This window comes from Lutjanus erythropterus, chromosome 13 (assembly GCF_056507025.1).
Source record: "Lutjanus erythropterus isolate fLutEry1 chromosome 13, fLutEry1.hap2, whole genome shotgun sequence".
NCBI lineage: Eukaryota > Metazoa > Chordata > Actinopteri > Lutjaniformes > Lutjanidae > Lutjanus > Lutjanus erythropterus.
Window position 1 is genome coordinate 35,333,383 of NC_139329.1, and position 20,817 is coordinate 35,354,199.

At 39.8% G+C, this 20,817-nt stretch overlaps 1 protein-coding gene across 1 annotated transcript in view; it reads right to left on the bottom strand.

Annotated features, from left to right (window-relative positions):
• peak1 (pseudopodium-enriched atypical kinase 1) overlaps nt 1–20,817 on the bottom strand; it is a 149,541-nt gene that overhangs the window by 61,873 nt on the left and 66,851 nt on the right. Inside the window, exon 3 of the mRNA XM_084733784.1 lies at nt 8,136–8,212. The gene's annotated coding sequence lies outside the window, so the exon portion shown is untranslated. The remainder of the gene's footprint in view (nt 1–8,135; nt 8,213–20,817) is intronic.

Here is a 20,817-nt window from a genome sequence, read left to right on the forward strand (position 1 = left end):
CTAAATGGCACTCGACTTCATGTAGGAACTATTTTATTTCTATGGGGGAATTCATCAGAACTACTTTCTTTCTATTAGAAATCTATCTTGAGTAACCAAATCCTTATTTCTAGAATGAGACATTGCTGTTCAGATTTTCAAATGTGTTTTTGTTGTTGTTGTTGTTGTTGTTGCTTTGAGCACCACAGGTCGAGTGCCATCTGCTGCCATTATATTTGAAGGAAAGCAGACGATCGATATCTCCAAAACTCTGCAACTCACACCAAACCAATCCAGATGGATATATAGCAGTACAGGTAAGAGGAAAAATATGTATTTTTGAATTTTGGGGGTGAACTGTCCCTTTAAGGGAGTGGCTATTATACTAGAGTAATTTTTAGACCTGCCTTGTTAAATGAAACTATCAGTACAGAATTTGGACTCACCTGGTCGATTACAAAAACATAAAGTTCTTGGATTTTTAGGCAAATTAAAGTCAACTGTCATTAAGCGTGTTCCATTGAAAACAAATACAATGCAGCTTTTGTAAAGCTACCTGGCTGCTTCCACAAATTTCTATGTGCATAACTTTGAACTGATCACATAAAATTCGGCACAGGAACAAAATGTTCCTTGTACTCCGGGAAAATCACAGTGCGTGCTGCCGCAGTGTTCACAGAGTCCTTGTCACTGGAGCAGGTAAAAATGTGCAACACGATATCACAGATTAGAGACTTGGCTCTCTGCTTTTTTGAGCTTTTGGAAAGCCTTTCGTGTGGAGGAAAAACATCTCAACTGTCCAAAGTCATGTGCAAATTCCATGTTATGGTAGATTTTTTTTCTCCTCCCCTCAGTAACACTACTCTAGAAATCCCCAAACTATTGAGAGCACAAAACGAGGCCTTTAACATAAACCACAACGAAAACAGTCAGGAGGAGGGTGGTAAAACATATCTGGAGTCTGCTCAGTGTGAAACCCACAGGCGCTGTGCTTGCCCTGGTCAAACATGAGCATGTTTAAGAACTTGGTCCATGCAACATGAGGGTGGAAAGGCGGAAAAAAGAAAGACACATGTTCGGTCACTGCGGTGTTAACGTGTCGGTCATGGGAAAAGGGGGAAAAGCACATGTTTCATCTGCAGTAAATACAAACTGAAACATCCAAACCATACTTAGCACACAACTGCGGCACCGTGGCAGGTCTATATTAATGCACAATCCGGCTGTGGGGCTATAAAAACAAGCATGTCATCATGAGATTTTCTTCTCCCTCTTACAGTTTTCTCTCTTCTCCGTCTCTCACCCACACTGCCACACCAACACACACACGCTGCCTCTTTCACACGCACACATACTGTACCGCGCATCTACTCTCGCTCTCTCGGTTTCGCTCACTTACTCACGCTCCGGCGTAAAACTGACACAGTGATTAGCCAGCGGCAGGTTGGTGATGACTGTGAAGAGCTCATGAAGGTTTTCTTCCTGAATATCCTCCCTGCTTCCATCCCACTACCCCGTGAAACAGAAGCTTGTTTGGAAACCAGTGCAATAAGTCTACAAGTTTGTTGTTTTTGCTTCCTGTGTCTGTTTTATCCATTTATTTGTTTAGTAACCTGATCGTAATAGTCTAACCAGGAACATGGGTTGTAAATTAGCTTTAGATAGATGTACTTTAGTACATCTCATCTATTGCAGTGTTTCTCCATGCGTCTGTGTAATAAAAATAAAGTTGCTGTGACAATGGCACAGTAAAATCAGTAAAAAGTTTGGACACACTTCTAATTGAATGTTTTTTCTTTATTTCAAATTTAAAAAATGATTCAGACTAGACCAACAGCGTACAAAGCCGTCATCAAAGCAAAAGATGGACACTTTGAAGAATCTAAAATATCAAAGAGCAAAATATTTTGCAAACTTTTAAGTCATACAAGTCAAGCATGTCTGTAGGAGAAGATCATGAGCCGTCAATAAAAAAGAAAAAAGACTCACACACTGTCTTCTGCACGTGTAATTAAAGATTTAGTAAATATTTTATTGTAAGGACAGATGAGTGTGCAACAGGTTTTATATTTTAGATTCTTAAAAAGGCAAAAACACATTTTGATGTATCCAATCTAATCTTATCTACAATGTAGAGAAATAATAGAAAATAAAGAAAAATCATTGAACTAGAAGATGTATCTAAACTTTTGACTACTGTACAGCTGCAATTTTAACCCTCTACAGTACGCATTATGATGCCTGTTTGTCATAAAAAGGATGGAGTAAACATAATTTAAAACAATATCTGATTTTTTTACATTATTATAATATTTATTATTTTTTTAAGTCTACCTTTTTCTGTAAAGAGTTATGGAAATGTGTATTCATTCTGTAAAAAGAAGAAAAGTGTGTGTAAAATATGTGCATGCTCTGCAGGGAGGACGGAAAGTGTACTGTTACAGTATCACAGCTAACATTATCAAATATATCTGGGTAATTTCTACAGGTAAAAAAAATATTTTTTTTTATGATGAAGGCATACAAACCTAAATACACTGTACACTCTTGGCGAGAATCCATTATGGTACAGTGTTACTTCAAGGCAACATTATTATTTAAATAACTTCCTATCATCAAATAAAGTACATTAAACAGTTAAAAATTAAACTTCATGCATCTATTATCGTAAGTCTATTTTCTTCCAGGTTGTAAAAAGACACTTTCAGAGAATTTTTATGGAGAGAGATGATGGAGCTGAACCATGTGATGAAAGCAGCAAAAAAAAAGGGAATTCAACTTGGCCTCCAGAGAGTCATGTGACAAATTAACACAGTGATCGGTTTCCTTAGGGCTCAGACTCTTTTTTTAAGTATTGCAGTATAATTAAGGATGCATTGTGTGAGTGTTACTGTAGTGCTACTGTGCACTGTACCATAGAGGGTTAAGTCATTTTCAATACTAATGTACACAGTTCAAAGATATAAAGAGCTCACACACACGTAAGGATATAATACGGACAAAAACAATTACGCTTCACACTCAGCACTAACCTATACAGGCCTTAATGAGTCTTCCTGGAATTAAAGCATGAGAAACAGAATACATAGGCAGAATGTATAGGGAGCTACAAAAGACAGAAACAGCCCCAAGACAAAACCGCTGGAGAAACTCGTCCTACTTTCTTCGAAGAACAATCGCCCATTCCTGCTGCAGTGCTCGACTCAAGGAGAAATGAGAAAGGAGGAGGGGCAGATTTGATAACGGTTCCCAATTACCACCGATAAAAAGAAACAGTGTTTTTGAGAGTGTAGAAATTTTCTCCCTTTTCCCCGTGGTGGTGTTGGACTGTGTTAGGCTCGACGGTAATGGGGGACAGGCTTATTTCACTAATGATTTAACCACGGCTTTGTCTGTTTCTCTGCCTGCTAACTGTGCTCTCTGGAGAATGGCTATGCTAATCCAAAAATCTGGCTCTGGTTTGGAAAACATTCACAGCTGTCTTTCTGCGTTATGTGAAATCAGGGGTTTTATTCCAACATGTGACAGACTTGGATGAAAAAAAACTCAATATGGGAAGATAAAAGAGATAATGAAATCATTGTACTCCTTAATGAGTTTTAGCTTTATATCATAGATTTATTTCACAAGTGAAGTTAGACAAGTGATGCCAACTTGGCTTTGTTTTACTTTACAGTGAAGGGTCCAAATTAAAAAATGATCAACTCCAGAAGGATATTACAGGACCAGAGTGTAGGATTTTGTGGCATCCAATGGTGAGCTTGCAGACTGCAAACACTTAACCTCACTCTCACCTTCAAAACCTGCAGGAGAAACTACTGGCTGGTTGAAAAACTTGGAATGATCTGTAGAACCTGTTAGCAGGTTGTTAACACAAAAAAACAGACACAATGTGATAAACTGCCCTATAAAGTGACCTTCCAGTGGACAAAAAGTGGTAAAATGCCCTCTAAAATGCCCTTTCAGTGGATAAAACATGATCAAGTGCCCTTCCAGTGGTCAAAATGTAATGAAATATCCTCTAAAATGCTCTTCCAGTGGACAAAACACAATTAAATGCTATCTGGGATGTGCTTCCAGTGGACAAAACACAAAGCGGTGCCATACAGGTTGTAGTTGTAGTAGTTTTTGCACAATGAAACCAGGAATTGGAGCAGTTTCATCTTAAATGCATCACAATTTCTGCTGCGCTGCTGCCCCACCACGTACAGGTGGTGCACTTTTTATTTACTTTTTTGCCCCTGGCCCTCAGACAGTCTGAGTACGCCACTGATTTTGTGTACCTGGGGCTTCTTTTTTCTTTTTGCCATGAGTATTGATTTGTTTTACACTGGTACTGTATCAAAGTTTAAAATCCTGGTGTTGTGACAACGCTAGTAAAAGGTGGCAGTGCAACATGTCAGCCTCCATGGACGAGGACCCACACTCTGTAGATATAAACAGCTCACTCTAAGGTACTGGTTCCTAACCTGGGGATCCCCACTTTGGAGCTTTTAGTAGATGACATCCCTTAGGCCGATGCCTCCAAAACTCTGCAATTCATACCAAAACCATCTAGATGGATAAATATGCTACAGGCCATGGGGTGATCTGTCCCTTTAAGGAAAAAGGCAGGGAACCACTGCTCTAATAAGTGTTATTTAATTTATTACGAAAGTACACTAATGAAAACATTCTTATGAACATTATATTCCATTTCTGCCACAGTCTGCAAATAAATACCCATCAATCTGACACACTGGACCTTTAAACACAGCAGTAGCAGTGGAAGAACCGGACTGACCTGAATCATGACAAAGGAAAAGCAAAATTTACTCCTGCAAAACATTTATTTCTTGGGAAAGGTCACACAAGAGGAGGACCCCATCCAGGTAGATTGATGGTGAAATCTTATGATAGTAATCTCAACAAAAACAACAACAAATCTCTGACCAGCCTGTCACTGTTTACAGTGTTTTCTTGCAGCTAGCGTTGGACAGACACATAGGTTTCATCTTTGCAATGGGAGCAATCATTTCTCTTAGAGGCTTTGAGGAAGGTGATGAGAGGTGTGGGCCAAGAAACAACTGCTGGCATCAAGAGCGTGGAAAGCAATACCACATCATCCAATTACACTGAACACAACACCCTCCCTGCTCTTAACTGCCAAGTGCAAAAACAAACCAACGGCGGCAGAAACTAATGGATACTGGAGAAGGCAGAGGCAGCAGGAGAACGCTAATGCCATCCTACGCCTCCGACGCTTCCAGGTGAAATGCACAAGGGACGAAGGCGAGCAGCTGCCGGCGGGTCAAAAGCTCTGAAAGAGGGAGCCGATGCATTCTTTGTACAGCAGCTCCCACAAGGTATTTTACCTCTGCCGTCGCCCCAACAAGCATTTCATCCTTCTTGCTTCCTCCAACCTACCCCGAACCATTTGAGTTGGTGCGTGTGAAATCGTGCCTGACGGGTCTCATTAAAAAAAGAAAAATTTCAAAAATAAGATTTCACACATTTCCTGGTCGTGAGGGGGAGTTTTGCTGCCAGCGAGCGTTTGCTGCTTACTACAAGTAATTTTTTTTTTCCTTGGCACGGCAGAGAGATGAAAAATATGTAGTTTCGGCATCAATATCGCAATGGACACACGTGCAATCATCAGTGCCCCCAAGGAGTTTCAAGAATTATCATAACTCATTCCTCAGTATTTATGAGAGCTTGCTATTTTTATCAAATCTCCATGACGTTTCTGCAAAAAATAACCAAACTGGAAGAACCATAACTTCCTTGTAACTACTTGGACTAATAGCAACCCTGCATTGTTCCATATAAAGTCCTCTGATTTACATATATCTCAAAAGAATAAAACATATCAAACAAATATTTTTTCCAATACAGCTCAGCCCAAACGTGTTTGTGAGTATCTTCTCAACACAAACAGCAAAGAAAGGCAAATGTTGCAGACAAAACTAAGGGGATGATAGTTGTCTGACGCCTCTTTGTAAAAGGTCAAGTGCAGCACATAAAATATCTCTTGTTATTACACACACACACACTAACATCTGTGGTGGGAGCTGTGGAAGACCGAGCACATGCAAACAGAGCCGGACCCAAACCTGCTGAGACACAACAACACAGATGGCTGCTTTTTTTGCCCAGCTGGCACCGAGGCATATGGAAACAGAGATCATTAGCAAGATAATAAGTGCATGACAATGTTAGCAAAGGTAAGTCATCAACCAAATCCTCACAACTAGGTCAAATAAGTTCACACGTTTGCCATTTCACAATTAACAGTTCCCGAGAATTTAAAGCTGCATTAATCGGTGCATTGACAGTTGGTAATGGTGAAAAAACACCAGCTCTGCAGCTCCCCTCAGCTCTGCAGAGTGTTGTAGTGTCTTTCAACTAAGTGTTTTGGTTTTTTGGCCCATGACTCAACTGTTTAATTAATGCTGTCAGCGTTGTTTCCAGACACAGCAGCAGGGCTCGGTGAGAAGGATTGCCTGATTGCCAGGGTCACTTGCTATGTCTGGCTACTAAATCTAGCAAATCTAGTACAAAAGAAAAAAAAAAAAAGAATTACACACAGTTTGTCCTGGAGGTGATGATGGAAGTAGCCATCTTGGTTCCTCCTCATCTCTGTTGACATTTGCACATATGCAGTTCCACTCAGGCACTTGCAAAAATGAGCTGAAGCACAAGTGTGAATTTAAATTATCCTGGAAACAGGAGTTTAGTCGAGTGACACCGGAGGATGTGGGCAAACTCCGACTATTCATTGTGAAGTTTGCCTTCCTCTGGGTCATTTTTCAAAGGCACAGGAAGTTCCTGATGTCAATGGAGTGTTGTAATAAGAGCTGGTAGAGTCACGCTCGCATTGAAGCTAGGTGTTCTGCTGACAACCCCACCTCCGGAGCCTTTCTGGTGCTCATATGAAACATGAAAGCTGAGGCAAGTCAGATAATCGCAAAACAGGTTACCGAAGTGCATCATGTTTCAAAAAACAGTAGTTACTAGTTCCACTTGTTGTACTTTGTTGTTATATGATGACCACTAATAGATGAAACTATGTTGAACCCTGAGCAGGCAGCAGTTTTTGCCCCGAAGAACCAACTTTAATTACCCAGAACCACAGCAGTTATTGACTAGTTAGTGAGCATACTGCAGTTGAGCATTTAGCTGATAAAGATCAATTTCTGTCAGAGACTAAAACACAATTAAAACACCAGACAAAACCTTCTCAGGTGATAATACAGTATGTCAGTGTTGTATTCCCAGCTTGTTCCACAATTGCGGAAAAAAAAAAATCAATTAATGCTACTTTGAAAATGGAAATACAGTTTCAATTTTTAAACTTAAAACATGAACGCGTTATATAATGCAGTTGTTTGGACCACCATTCAATTGAAAGCATCATAACCTCTGAACTTTTGTGCTTTTCTGTCACAGATCAATACAAAACCATTAAGATTTGATTTCCAACATGATACAAAAAACATTTAGCGTCTGCAAAACAGTCCAATACCCACACATGATATGATCTAATATTCAGACAATGTTCCACTACAAGCATCAGCTGCAGTGCATCTCATCTGCTCATCTAGCTACTAAAGACATTATGCTCAATGGTCATTAAGATCCAATTTAGATCAAACCAGTATGTACTATACCAGCTGTTATACTTCTATTATATATTATATCAAATATGGATAAACTGCTTTGAGATTACGCACTAACGAGGAAACTGCAGTGCTTGTGATCATTATCGCAGCCTGTCAGTCATTAAGTTGGGAGCGCTGGGTTTGTGCATGCAGTTTTTGTTTTTGCAGAAAGCCAGTTTTGCCATATTAATGCCAGAATGTGCTAGAGCAGAGCAGAAAGTGGAATCAGCAGAATAATGAACGCAGCATGAGAGACTAATCACAGCACGACTCCGGTCCATGGGGAGACACCAGACTCTCTTGGCATCAGCTCTTAAGAGTCACAAAAATGTATCCCTGCAATTCAAAACAGTTCCACAAATAAAGACAGCTCCTGCAGAGGACAGACCGAGGGTTTGGTATGTCGTTACTTCAAGTGGGCATACTGCACAGACTGACTAAACAACCAAGAAAAGCCTATGAGGACATGAAAAAAAAACACAGAGGGACAAACACACAAAACAGGAGTGAACTTACAGTGCAATGAATCAAGCAGCAGCTCTGGCAGCCATGGAGTCCCAGTCAGTGAAGCGGAGAGCACCTACTTCTGGAACCTACGGACGACAGAGAGACAGAAAGAGGCAGACAAAGTCAGGGGGAGAAAGATAAACAATGCATGAGAGAAAAAATGAAAAGAGGGGTTGATGGAGAGGGGAACACAGAAAGTAAAACAGAAACAGAGGGGGAGAAGAAGAGGAGAAGAGCATTTTGTGAGTCTGCCTGAGGCAGATCTCTTAACATTGTGGCTCATTTTCAGAGCGAGTCATTGTTCTGGCATAGCGTTACAGAACAGATATCAGATTTATTGGTACATTTAGCACACAGGAAAAATTCATCTAAAAAACAGAGACACTTTATTATGTTAGAGGCTGAGACATCAGTGAACAAAACTTAATGCACGTGAACGTATTTAAACTTTAAGCGTCCCTGATGACCTGTGTTTCTTAGACAATCACGGGGACAAATACAATCTACGAATCAGTTTTATCATCTCATATGATGTGAGATCGATGCAACAAGTTAATCAGTGCCTAAAACTTTTCAGTGGAGGTTAAACATAGTTTTTTGTATTGGAATTGTTCATTACATGTATGTACAACAGACACAAACGTAGGCTTATGTAATGCGTAGTGTAGATTTTCGTAAAGTGCTGTTTCTACTGCAGGTAGAAGTAGGGCTGTAATGACATAAAACTCCAATGAGCAGCTGAGCAGAAGTAGCATCATTAACCAAAAATCTGATTTAGTGGTACATTTAGCAGCCAGAGAACTGTATCTTCATCCTCTGTGCAGAAAAGCTGTTGTTGCATCAGCATCCAAAACACAACACAGACACAATGAATTGTATTTGTAGTCTTGCAGTGTCTTGTAGTAGAGATGAGACAAAAATGTGGAGGAGTCTGTGTCAAAAATCAATTGATAAATGATATGTTCAACGAAAAAAAGGTGAAACTGACAATCTACAGCGCACACGCTAGAATTATCTTGAAATCATCTCCACAAAAGGCAGTGGTTGTAAGCATGTTCTTATTTAATGTGTAAATGATTTTCTTTGTGAGATAAATGTGAAATAGACAGCGAATACTTCCAGCGGCTTCACCCAGAGACACACACACTGAAAACATTAAAAAAACTTAAACCAACTCTGTGGTGAAGGAAACAACTCTCCGCTCAGGCCGTTTCACCTCAAAAACCTGCACCTTGACAGCAATGGCTTTTTCCTCGGAGGAAATGGTGCAGCAGCTCTTCACTGCTGGAGACACAACATTTATAACAACACAGCAGAGACAGAAAATAAAGAGTCTTTGGGATTTGGACGCTGGTCGGACAAAAGAAGCAATCTGAAGACATCACTTTGGGAACCCGTGGTGAGCATCTCTCAGAATTTTTTGATGTTTTACAGACTAAAGGATTACTAATTATTAATCAAGAATAAAACAACTTGCTTTGCACTTCTTCATCTGATTGAACCTTGTCCACCGCGCACTCTGGTCTGGGTACCACAAAGAGGGGCAAAGTGAATTTCAAAGTCAGAAAAAGACTCAGCTTTCAGAGTTGAGTGTTGCACAGCTACAGAAATACAGCCCTTGCTGTTTTTCTAAAGGTGTAAATCTCTGGTTACTACGTTTTATATTCTTAAATATATGCACAATGTTCTACTGAGCAGCAAGTAAACACATATCTTGTCCTGTTATCCTGTGTGCTGAAAATAAACTGGACAGCAACAGTTCTCCTAATCCAGTTGGTGGATTTAATGCCAACTGTGAAAAGGAGGACACATTTTCTGTCAGTGCATAGAAATTGCTCAGACCGCTTGCAGATTGAATCCTCCTTTTGCTTCTTTAGTATCTGTTCGAGGTGTTGCATTTGGAGTCAAAATAGGTGGCTCCGTGAGTGTTGCTATGCAACCAAGGAAAACTTCAGAAAAATAACGCAAAAAACCATCCCCCCGTGTCAGGGATTCCATCTTTAAAAAACCGTTCTGCATTAATTCATCCGAGGACGAAGCATCTTGTTGGGGGATAAAAATAGCCACAGTCATCTCCGGAGCCTTGGGGTTTTTTTTATGAGCCTATTTATTCGCTTGAGAATGGAAAAATGATCTGTCAAAATGGGAATGTGGAGAGAAAATCCTTGGAAGTTCTGAAGTGATGAAAATGTTGTTATACATTAGTGAAACTATATTATGAATACATGGAATTTAATTTTTAAAAAAACAAAAACAAAACTGCGTCATTTTTGTGCAAGCTTCCTCTCTATTCATCCTTGTGTATGTTCATGCATGTTTGCATGCATGCAAAAACAATTGTTTACCCAACATTATGACACAATTACACTGAAATAATGGGACAACTTTATGTGATTATCCTGTCAGTCTCTTATGCAACCTTATGCAATGTCTATGGAGGGAATTATCACCCAACTTCCACACAACCTGGATATATACAAATAGTGTTGCTATGGCCATAACAACACTATTTGTTGAATCATTGAATTGGGTTTTCATTACATTTTCTCACCAACTTAACTGCCAAGATTCACGATATGGCCTTATTGTTACAATGGAGTCCAGCAAAACAAGCAAGACTTTCACTTTACTAGATACTTTATTATAGAAAACCAACTGTTTTTTTTGTTTGTTTTTTTGTGACTCTTAATGAGTAAAATGTTATAACTAGGCTAGATATGGTCTTAGATGTTGTGTACCATTGTATCATGATATGGCTTAAGTGTTGTCATTTCCTGGTTTTACTGCAAAACAACACATTTGAGCATGTTACCCTGAGTTTTGGAAAACACCAATCAACATTTCCTAAGTTTTATGAACCAAACAACTGATCGATTAATCGAGAAAATAATCAGCAGAGAAGGGCGGGCCGTAAACTCCATTGGTTTGTCGCCTCAGAGAATGGGGACACTTTGAGTGTGTGTTGCTGCTTTGACACCTTAATAACAGTCTGAGTTTTCAACTAGCACCCTTGGCTGTCTGACTGCTTTCGATAAAAATAATCAGTAGTTGCATCTCTGCTATTTACCAAAAATAGTCTGGAATAGTTTAATCAATCACATCACATTCTATAAGATAATCATATGTTTGCACTATTTAATAATTTATAGTGTGTTCTTTTAAAGAAAATGTTCATATATATCTCAAGATGCATGTTGTATATTGTGGAATACCCCCAAAATATTGAGATATTATTTACAGGGCTGCAATAATTGTTTGGTCTATAAAATGTCAGAAAATTGCAAAAAATGTTGATCAAAGTTTCCCTAAAGCCCAAGCTGACATCCTCAAATATACTGTTGTACCTACAATGCAAAGATATTCAGTTTACCGACATAGAGGAGCAAATAATTATTCAATGATCAATAAATCAATTCAATCAATTTGAATCAATTAATAGTTGATTAATCGATTAGTCGTTGCAGGTCTGAGCCATATCACCCAGTCATGACTCAGGTAGAAAAAGAAACATAATTTTTCCTTCATCAGTGCAGGACTGCAGGTTTGTGTCAGGAGAGATCTCTTTTATGTGATGAGTTGAAGTCCAAGGGTAAGTACCGAGCTAATAGTGATAAGTGCCTTGTAGAACACCTGAAGGGCCAAAATGCAGTAAGGACACAGTTTTATGAAAGAAAAAGTTCAGGAAGAGCATTTCTTACACCGAGGAGGGTTAAAAGTAGGATTATACACCCCGTGCTCTTGAAGTCTTTCAGTGTTATTTAAGTACACTTGCTTTATCCAGCACTGGCCTCCCACACACACCTGCAAGCTCCCCAGTAAAACCAGCAGACAGACAGTAGAACAATCACTAAATATGGGTTGTTTTTTGCTAATTTTTCTCTGCCAAGATTTAAATCTCTGAAACTGGCAGCCTTGCAGTCATGAACAGGATTCTTTGCCACCACTCCGCGTTGTGGTATCTGCTACAGTATCAGTGCACCACTGTTTGTTTTGCACATTTCAGCAGACTTGAAATTAAAGCCTGGTGTTTGCAGGTGCCACTGCACACATGCCCCTGCCTCTGTGAACTTAATTGACCACAATCCCTCCCTCCTACCCAGTAAACAACAACTGCTTCCCGTAGTCCACCTGCTACCTGTAAATTCCCTTCCACGTGACTCACGGCTCTACCGTTGGTTTGTCTCCTCGGAGAATCCAGGACACTGTGAGTGTGTGTTGCCGCTTTGACACCGTAATAACAGTTTGAGTTTTCGACTGGCGCACTCGGCAGTAAACAGGCTTTTAATTGACTGTCTGAGTGCTTTTTTTTTTTTCAAAGCGTGACTGTGTGGCTTGAAAATAAATGCAGTGTTTACTGCTATGGCTGTTGTCTGCAAGTTATGTTGAATATCTAGTGTAGCATGTGGGGGATTTAAGCTCCCTGGTGTTTTTTTTTTTTTATGACTACTGAGTAAAAGCATCAGAAGAACTTTTGAACCAATTGTTAATTAAAATGCCAAAATGTGCTTTCATATAGACGAATAGTTAATGTTTTTAGCTCAATGCTTGAATATCCATTTACCCAGCAAAAACATAAACATAACAATTTTGACTTTGCTCCCAGACTTCTTCTATGCACATAAAATGTTTATTTCTCTCGTTCACAAACTTGCTGCAGTTTTATCTTAAGAAAGACAGCTATTAGGCAGTGAACTTGGCTATTTCACACAGGATCACAGATGCCATGTTTTCCCAAGGAAAGTCATAACCTGCCGTATTGTGCCTCAGATTATCTAGTACCTGCCGCCTTTGTCTGCCTTCACTCCAGTATAATGGGAGTAAAAGGCACTTGGATCTCAAAGCACCGAAAAATACATTTGAATAAGTCAAAACCAGTGTCTCTTTCCCAAAATCCTGCAGTAGAATCTACAACTAGAACTACTTTATAATGAATCAGAAAGTAGTTCCTACATAAACTGTTCACAGCTCACAGAGTAACAAGGTCATGATTTTGGGAAGCAATGGCTTTGAGTTTTTCAAAATATTTTTTTGTTATTATACGTGTTCATACCATTACGATGGTTTACCACTGACATGCAGGCATCTCTGTCATTGTTATAAGATACGACAAACGTATGCCCAGTGGGATTATCTGGCACATAGATACTGTATATAGAGACATTTCACCTGACTCACAGACCAGTGTCACCTTCTCCGGTCCATGGCCAGATTCTGTGAGCGTAATTTGCTGACTCACTATTATTAACACTGGCTGCAGAGAGGCTGAGCTACGGACAGGTCAAAAAAAATAAAAAGAAGAAGAATCAAAACGAGTATCTGTGTTCGATGCAAACAATACTTTGGGCAAGTAATTCAATCTCAATTGTGCATGACAACCACTTGAAATCAGGATTAAGGTATAATGACTCCATAATCCATCAATCACACACAGCTGTCAAGCAAAACATACCAAGCGACCACATAAGCTAGACAGTGATTGCACGTGGTGTTTGGAGGTAACTCTATAAGGTATCTACACAACATGAGGACCAGAGGAAGTACAAAACTGCCTGTGTTAAGACCTGTATTTTTCCTAAATACGTTGTGTTGGATATAGCATAAGTCTGTGGTTGAACACAGAGACACACAGGAAGCTTTTACACAACAACAGGGCTCAGTGGAAGACCACAGACAAATCAGCGCTTAAAAGCCCGAGCTTAGACGAACAGTCGACGCCACGCGGACGAGGGAATTGTCACCGTCAGCTGTGACCTATACTGAACAACACAAAGATCAGGCAGCTTCATGAATATGCACGCACAGTCCATCCCGGTCCTCAGAACGGTTGTTATACTTGGTCCTCTTGTCTCATCTTTTTCAACGCTTCCTGTTCTTCTGTTCTGCCTTGTCCCGTCTCCATAACAACCTCTAAACTCCAATCTCTGAAAATCATTTTCAGTGACAGGCTTGGTGCAGAATCAGAGAGCAAGTTGTGAGAAATTTTAATGAACCCAATTTTTAGAATTCTAATTTTTATGCACTTTTTTTTTACATGTTGCTTTATTTCAAACGGAACCTGCTTTCAAGTAGCAACTGCCGTTTCTCCATGTGTCTCCAGGCTTGGCAGACGACGGCTTCCAAATGGTTTGTTTCCCAGTCGATTCATTTTGTTGCCTGCCCTCAGCTCTTCAACGTGGGCGAAATGGGAATGGGGAGAGGTGTAGAGACACGCCAATCAACACCTCACCTTGAAAGTCTGCCTGGATTATCTTATAGCTTGCAGTAAAACATTTCAACACTAGGAAAAAAAAAAACAACAGAAGAAGACATGCACCGAGGTAAAAGAGCTCAGAGTAGCACAAGGCCAACTCCAACCGCTTCAGGTGTTGGTCTCAATCCAATACTTCTTGTGTCACCTATGACTTTAACAGCTTTAAGGATTTTTCCAAACTGTTTTGTCTGGCCAATGTGAAAAAACTACACTTTATTTCTAGACTAACTACCCGTTAGCCTAACAGACTGCTAATCAGTGTTACACAAACAAATTAAATTCTGCAATTTGACCATTTCTATTTTTTGCACACCACTACATTGTTACTTTCAGGACATACTTATCAAATAAACTGAGCATTAGACACTGCAGGAAAACAAAAACACATAGTGGTGATGAGGATCACAGAGCTTGCGCTGCAGCATAAACTTCAATAAAATGCTACATGAAAAAAAGTTGCACCATCCAACCGACTACTGACATTATTTAGTTGGCTTCACATGAGGTTTAAAGCTGACATGGTTCTCTTAACTGCCTCTCAATATTAGCACATAAGTCCAGCAGCACCACAGCTTGTGCAGCTACAGTAGCGACATGCTAGTGCCAAATTCACTGGGATAAATTATAAAATAACTCATACTAAAACAACATAAAACATGACAAAATTAACAGCTTTCAAGTTTGAAGTCAGGTCACAAACAGCTGGTATTTATCCAGCACTGAGATAGAAATGTTACCAGCAGACGCTTGTTAAGAAAGAAGACCCATACCCATATTTTTTAGGGCTGTGCAAAACCGCAGAAATTAGAATGTTTAAAGTGAGATTACAGTCATTTTAGATGTTGTTTTACCTTTGAATCTGCTGTATTATAAGTTGGGCTGTATGCTGAAAAGGTACACTCTATGAGGATAATTTGCATATCTTAAGAGTGTTATTGTATTGCAAGGAAAATGATAACTATTTCTTGGTTCAACATTAACCTCCTGCAGAGGAACAATGGACTAAGAGTCTGAGACAGATGCATATCATTGATACTCAATAAAATTAGAAAAGAAGAAAAGAAAAAAGAAAGAAAGAAAGCAGACCTGGCGAAATAAAAAAAAATAAAAAAAACTTGCTGTCACCACAGTTAAGTTTTCATGCACTCAGCTCTTCTGTCTTCTGAGGCTGGGGGCTCATGTAGTGACTTGTGCTGAGACTTTGACATGGTGTGAATGATTCTGGAGCCAGTTAAATGTTCACTAACAGTCTCTCAGTTCTGCATATGTCCCACCCCTGACAATAATGGATTATGAAGAAATTTTTCTTCTTATTAAGGCAACACAAGGAACTGTGCTACCAATGAGAATTTGGTCATCTGAGAGAATAACCACCAACCAACCAGAAGGGGTCAGCCCTACGTGCTACATCAGCAAATCACTTCTAAGTTTACTTAAGTCTGACTCGCTAGCTGCAGACTGTGGGTATACGCCTGCCATTGGTCGCCTGTTAGAAGTGGCATCTGTCATATAGAGACAGAGTGAATTTAAGCCCCGCCCACACCAGAGGGGAAAACAATCAATGGCTCTCCATTAACCTGTATTGTGTAACAGTGACTCTTGTCACTTTCCATCTGCTAGCAAACAACAGAAAAATGTCTAAAAGCTGCTTTGTGCTGAGATGCACTACCAGTTAGTTAAAGAAGTTTGCCAAACCGAGAAAACGAGTCTTTAAGAGTCTTTAAAAAGACAAAAGTGGAGACAGACATGAGGCATCAGCAGGATGGATGAGTAAACTGTGGGATCTTGACACTCAGTATTGTTACGCTGAGATTACAGTTGTTCATTTGACCAGACAAACTGTAGAAATTTAAGATAATTTGGCTATAAAAGGATTTGATCTCTGTTGGGTTAATGAGACTTAATGGAAATATTGAGTTTGTCAGTTTAACTTTTCCTCTCTTGTAGACATATGGTGCTAAAATAATGCTGACGTGGTGAAATCTAATGTTTTTAGTGAGCTACAGTCACTTTGTTAGCATTTAAGCACTTGGTTTCATATCGTGGCGCCAATCTTTTCACACAGAGTGGGCATGGTTTTCAGAGTATGACGCGTTGCACTCTGTCTCTATACGGTACAGGAAACAACAACAACCCCCTCTGAAAATGGCAAGTTAGCACCCGGCCGCTAACATCACGAGCCCAAACAAGCTAGCAGCTGTTATCTTGTCCTTTGCAGGGATTTAGCCTTTTTAATGCCAGGGCTCGCCTCCCCACATGCAAATGTTCCACCAAGCTGGTTCTGTTGGCTCCATCTCCACAGCGCTGAGTGCAGTGGAGATAAGTCTGGTGAGGTTTGACATCACGGCTAATTCACTGTTAGATGTAATTTGCTGTTTGTTTTAGGCCTTAAGTCTGACGCTTGTTTCTTTTATGTGAAACTTTTTATGCTGCTGTCTTGGCCAGGAGTCCCTTGCAAAGGAGATTCTGAATTTCAGTGGGAATATTCAGCAAAATAAATGAACTGACTCACAACTAGCACTCCTACGTGACATAAACCCTGACTGCACTGAAAACAAGAAGAAAACACAAGTCAATCACACACTCTGGTCAGGCCTAAAAGCATTAACTAACAGGCAGATGTGTGTGTATTTTGTCTTCCTGCTTCAGAGCTGATTGGAAGGAAATGTGATGGAGGAGGGGTGGGATTATCCGATATACATATAGTAAAAATAGTCACAGATAAGCCACAAATCAAGTTGTATTAACTTGACTGTAGTCAAAGCACTGCTGAGAGGGTAGTTTTTTTTCCCACACAAATAAGAAAAGCTTTACCAAATAAATCAGTCCTCAACTCAATATCATTGTGCATTTCTCTCTCTTTCACTCACAGGTTTCATTATTTCAGTTAAAATACTTTTATTATGGCTGGGATTTCTATGCAGTGAAGAGCTGTGTTGAGTATGCAGAGCAGAGAGCCGGGGTGCAAACAGAAGTCCCTGTAAGCAGATAAACCTTCTCTTTTAAAGATTTTTTAAGCTGAGCAAGCTGCTTTAGCACAAATTCAATAACCACAAGGAGGAGAAACAGAAGCACAAGCTGCAAAAATATTGAAAAAAACAAAAAGAACTGAACAGGGCAACAAAACATAAACATTTATCCTTTTGTCAAAAAGTTTCAGATAACAAGTAGTGAGGGAACAAACTGAGACACAAGTATTTTTGAGCAAGGACACACTCCCATACAGGCCTAGAGATGAAGGGATTATATGTAATGGCATTCCATTACAGTTACGGAAAAAAAGACGTAATCAGATTACAGACACATTCAGTAAAAGTAAACAGATTGCAATTTTCAATTTTCTTGTCCTAGTTAAACCACAACAAATCTTAAAGTTCTTTATATCCTGGTAAACAAAATGCTTCACTAGGCAGAAATGTCAACATGAATTTGTCTTCAGGCGTTTTCACACCTGCCTTCTTTAGTACAATTTAAATGGACTGTGGTCCGTTTGCCAGTTAAGCGCAGTTTGTTTGGGCTGGTGTGAAAGCTGTCAATCGAACCCCCGGTGGGGACCAAAGAACCACCTGAAAAGGTGGGTCTCGGTGTGATTCCGAACAAACTCTGGTGTGGTTCATTTGTGATGTGAAAGCAAACAAACCAAACACAGGATTTTACGACATATTTCTCTCTACAATATTTCTCTCTTTTTTTTCTTTTGGTCTGGACCAAATGAACAACGGAATGAAAATCGCCCTTAAAATCAGACACATGAATCCAGTTAGCTAGCTAACCTGTTAAAATTACTCAATACTTCTACTACTACTACTACTGAAAGGTATTTGGGGGCTAAAGGTGGTGATGCTGGATAGCATGTCGGTAAAAACTCAAGCCCCAGACCAGAATAAGTTTATGCCATTTTACCTTAAGTTTGAGTGTGAAGTGTGAATAACATAAAGTACATTTAATGCACATAATTACCATTATTAATCTAGACATAACAAAAATAACAGAAAGAAATAAACTTTGGATTAGGTTACTGACTTCATTTTTCACAGGTAATTAGTTCTTCTATTGGAGCACATTTTTAAAGTAACCCCCCCCCCCCCCCAACGCTGCTCCCCCAGTTGTCCCAAAACACTGAAGTGTGACTAAGAAGCAGCTACTCCAGTGTATAAAGAGTTCTCATTAAGATGTGAGCCAGCTTGTCCAAAGCCACACATCCCGCTTAATGAGAGGGTGTCCCGTCAGTGCTCAAAGTCGCTTCTCCGAACACTTGACACCCGAGACAGGAGATGATAATGATGATGCATAGGCTGGCTCGTGACTCCCCTCTCCTCCGCTTCTCCCTGACTTCACTTCATCTAATCTGTCCCCCGTGCTCAACCTTTTTTCTCTGTGGATCTCTTAAGTCCTGTGTGATCATCCCCTCCATCTGTGTCTCTGAGCCTGTCAGTATGCTAAGCAAGCCTCTGCCATACTGAACAGACAGCAACAGTTGTTGAAGCCTTGAGGAGCAGGGAAAAGAGGAGGGAGGTGAGGAGTAAACAAAAAAAAAAAAACATCTAGCTACTTACAAAGCAGTGGTTTGTATCCGATCAGTGGCCAAGCAGGCGAGTGGGGGAAGAGAGCCACATGACAAATGTAGTCGATACAGAGCTGGTGCATGAATGAGAGACAGAGTGGGAGGGAGGGAGGGAGGGAGGGAGGAAGAGCTTGAGCGCTATGTGAGGAGAGAGGGAGGGAACAAGTATGAGAGTGGTTCATGATGAGCGAGTCAAAACATTTTACACTCAACAGAAATATAAACGCTCCCATTTTTCATGAGTTGAAGTAAAAGATCTCAGACTTCTTCTGTGCACACAAAAGGTTTATTTCTCTCATTTTTTTTCCACAAATTTGTTAAAATCTGTGTTGGTGAGTGTGATTATTTGGACTGGCCACAATAAAAAGCCACTTTAAAATGTACAGTTTTATCTTGAACAGAGATTCATTTTGCACTGAACTGTGGCTCTCTCATGTAGGGCTACAAATACCATTTTTTGCAGGAAGGCAAGGTCACAACCCACTCAACTGTGCCTCTGACTTGCAAGCACTTGTATTCATTGGGTTGGGTTGCAGGGTTCTCCCTGCTTATCAAACTGAAACATGTTCCCCCTTTGTTGAAAAATGTGCAAAAATACATAAATGCAAAGGCTTTTTTTTAAACACCAATACCTTTGTGCTGATTAATAATTACGATTAAAAACTGTACTAAATCTGTCTCATGTAAAACACTTATTTTGACTGCTAATGAGTATTTAATAACGTAAATATTTGAATAAAAATTAATTGCATTTTTTGTCAACAGCTTGTGACCAAGTGACTCCAAATCAATACATTTTTCCTCAATAATTTCTTTAAATATATATAGATTTTTCTTTTAAATCACAATTAATTGGGACCTGTTCATTGGTCCCACTGGAAAGTTTTTTCCTTCCTCATTCTTGTCATCATGCTTTTTAATCTGTTTGTTCTTTCTTGGCATAAAATTTAAATCTATATGCACTTTCATTTGTCAAATCATGCACATGTCAAGTTTGTCACCCTGCGCCACCTTTGACCCAAAAACATTAAAGAAAAACCCTGGGTTGGTTAGATTTATGCATGATGAGTGATTGGTTAGGGTTAGTGTGAGAAAATCAGGGTAGAGTCATGATGTGATCAAAAATTAGTATCTGTGACCCTTTTTTTCAAGATCAAAGGGCACATTTTACAGTGGCCTTTTATTGTGACCAGTCCAAGACACATCTGTGCAATAATCCTGCTGCAGAGACTGTAAATGTCACATTAGCATCAACGTGTTGACAGCAAATGTGCGGCCACACTTTCTGTACAGTATAGCAGTTTTCCTTCAATATGTGTGAATATTTCTGATCTATTTTTCTGAGAACACAACACATGGTAGAAGCGGCACATAGATACTGTATATAGAGACATTCCACACCCACTGTGCAGGGTGTATGCAGTGGGTGTGGATGAGCAAAAGAGAGAAAGGAAAAAAAGACAGCATTGTTGGCTTCACTCATGACAGACAGGACTTGGGGATCAGAGCAGAGGGACTGAAGTTTAGCACTGAAGTTGTCTAGTGGCAGTAAAACTACAGTTTGCCCCTCACCTCACCTTTACACCTGTCAGGCACAGCACAGGGACACAAGACACACAGAGCTGGTGCAGACAGCTTAAAAATGAAAGCATTTCTGATGCATAAGATCTGCCAGTGAGGCGTTTGCAGCCAAGACAGGAGGTCAGATCTTACTTCAACTCATTAAAAACAAGAGCAAAAACAAGTGCTGCATTTATATTTTTGTAGAGTGCAGATGAGAGACCAAGAGGAGAGTGGTAAAAAAAGAGCTTGGACAAGTACAGAGGTTAGAGACTCTAATCAACTTGGATTCTTGCATTTAAAGAAGAGAGGGTAAA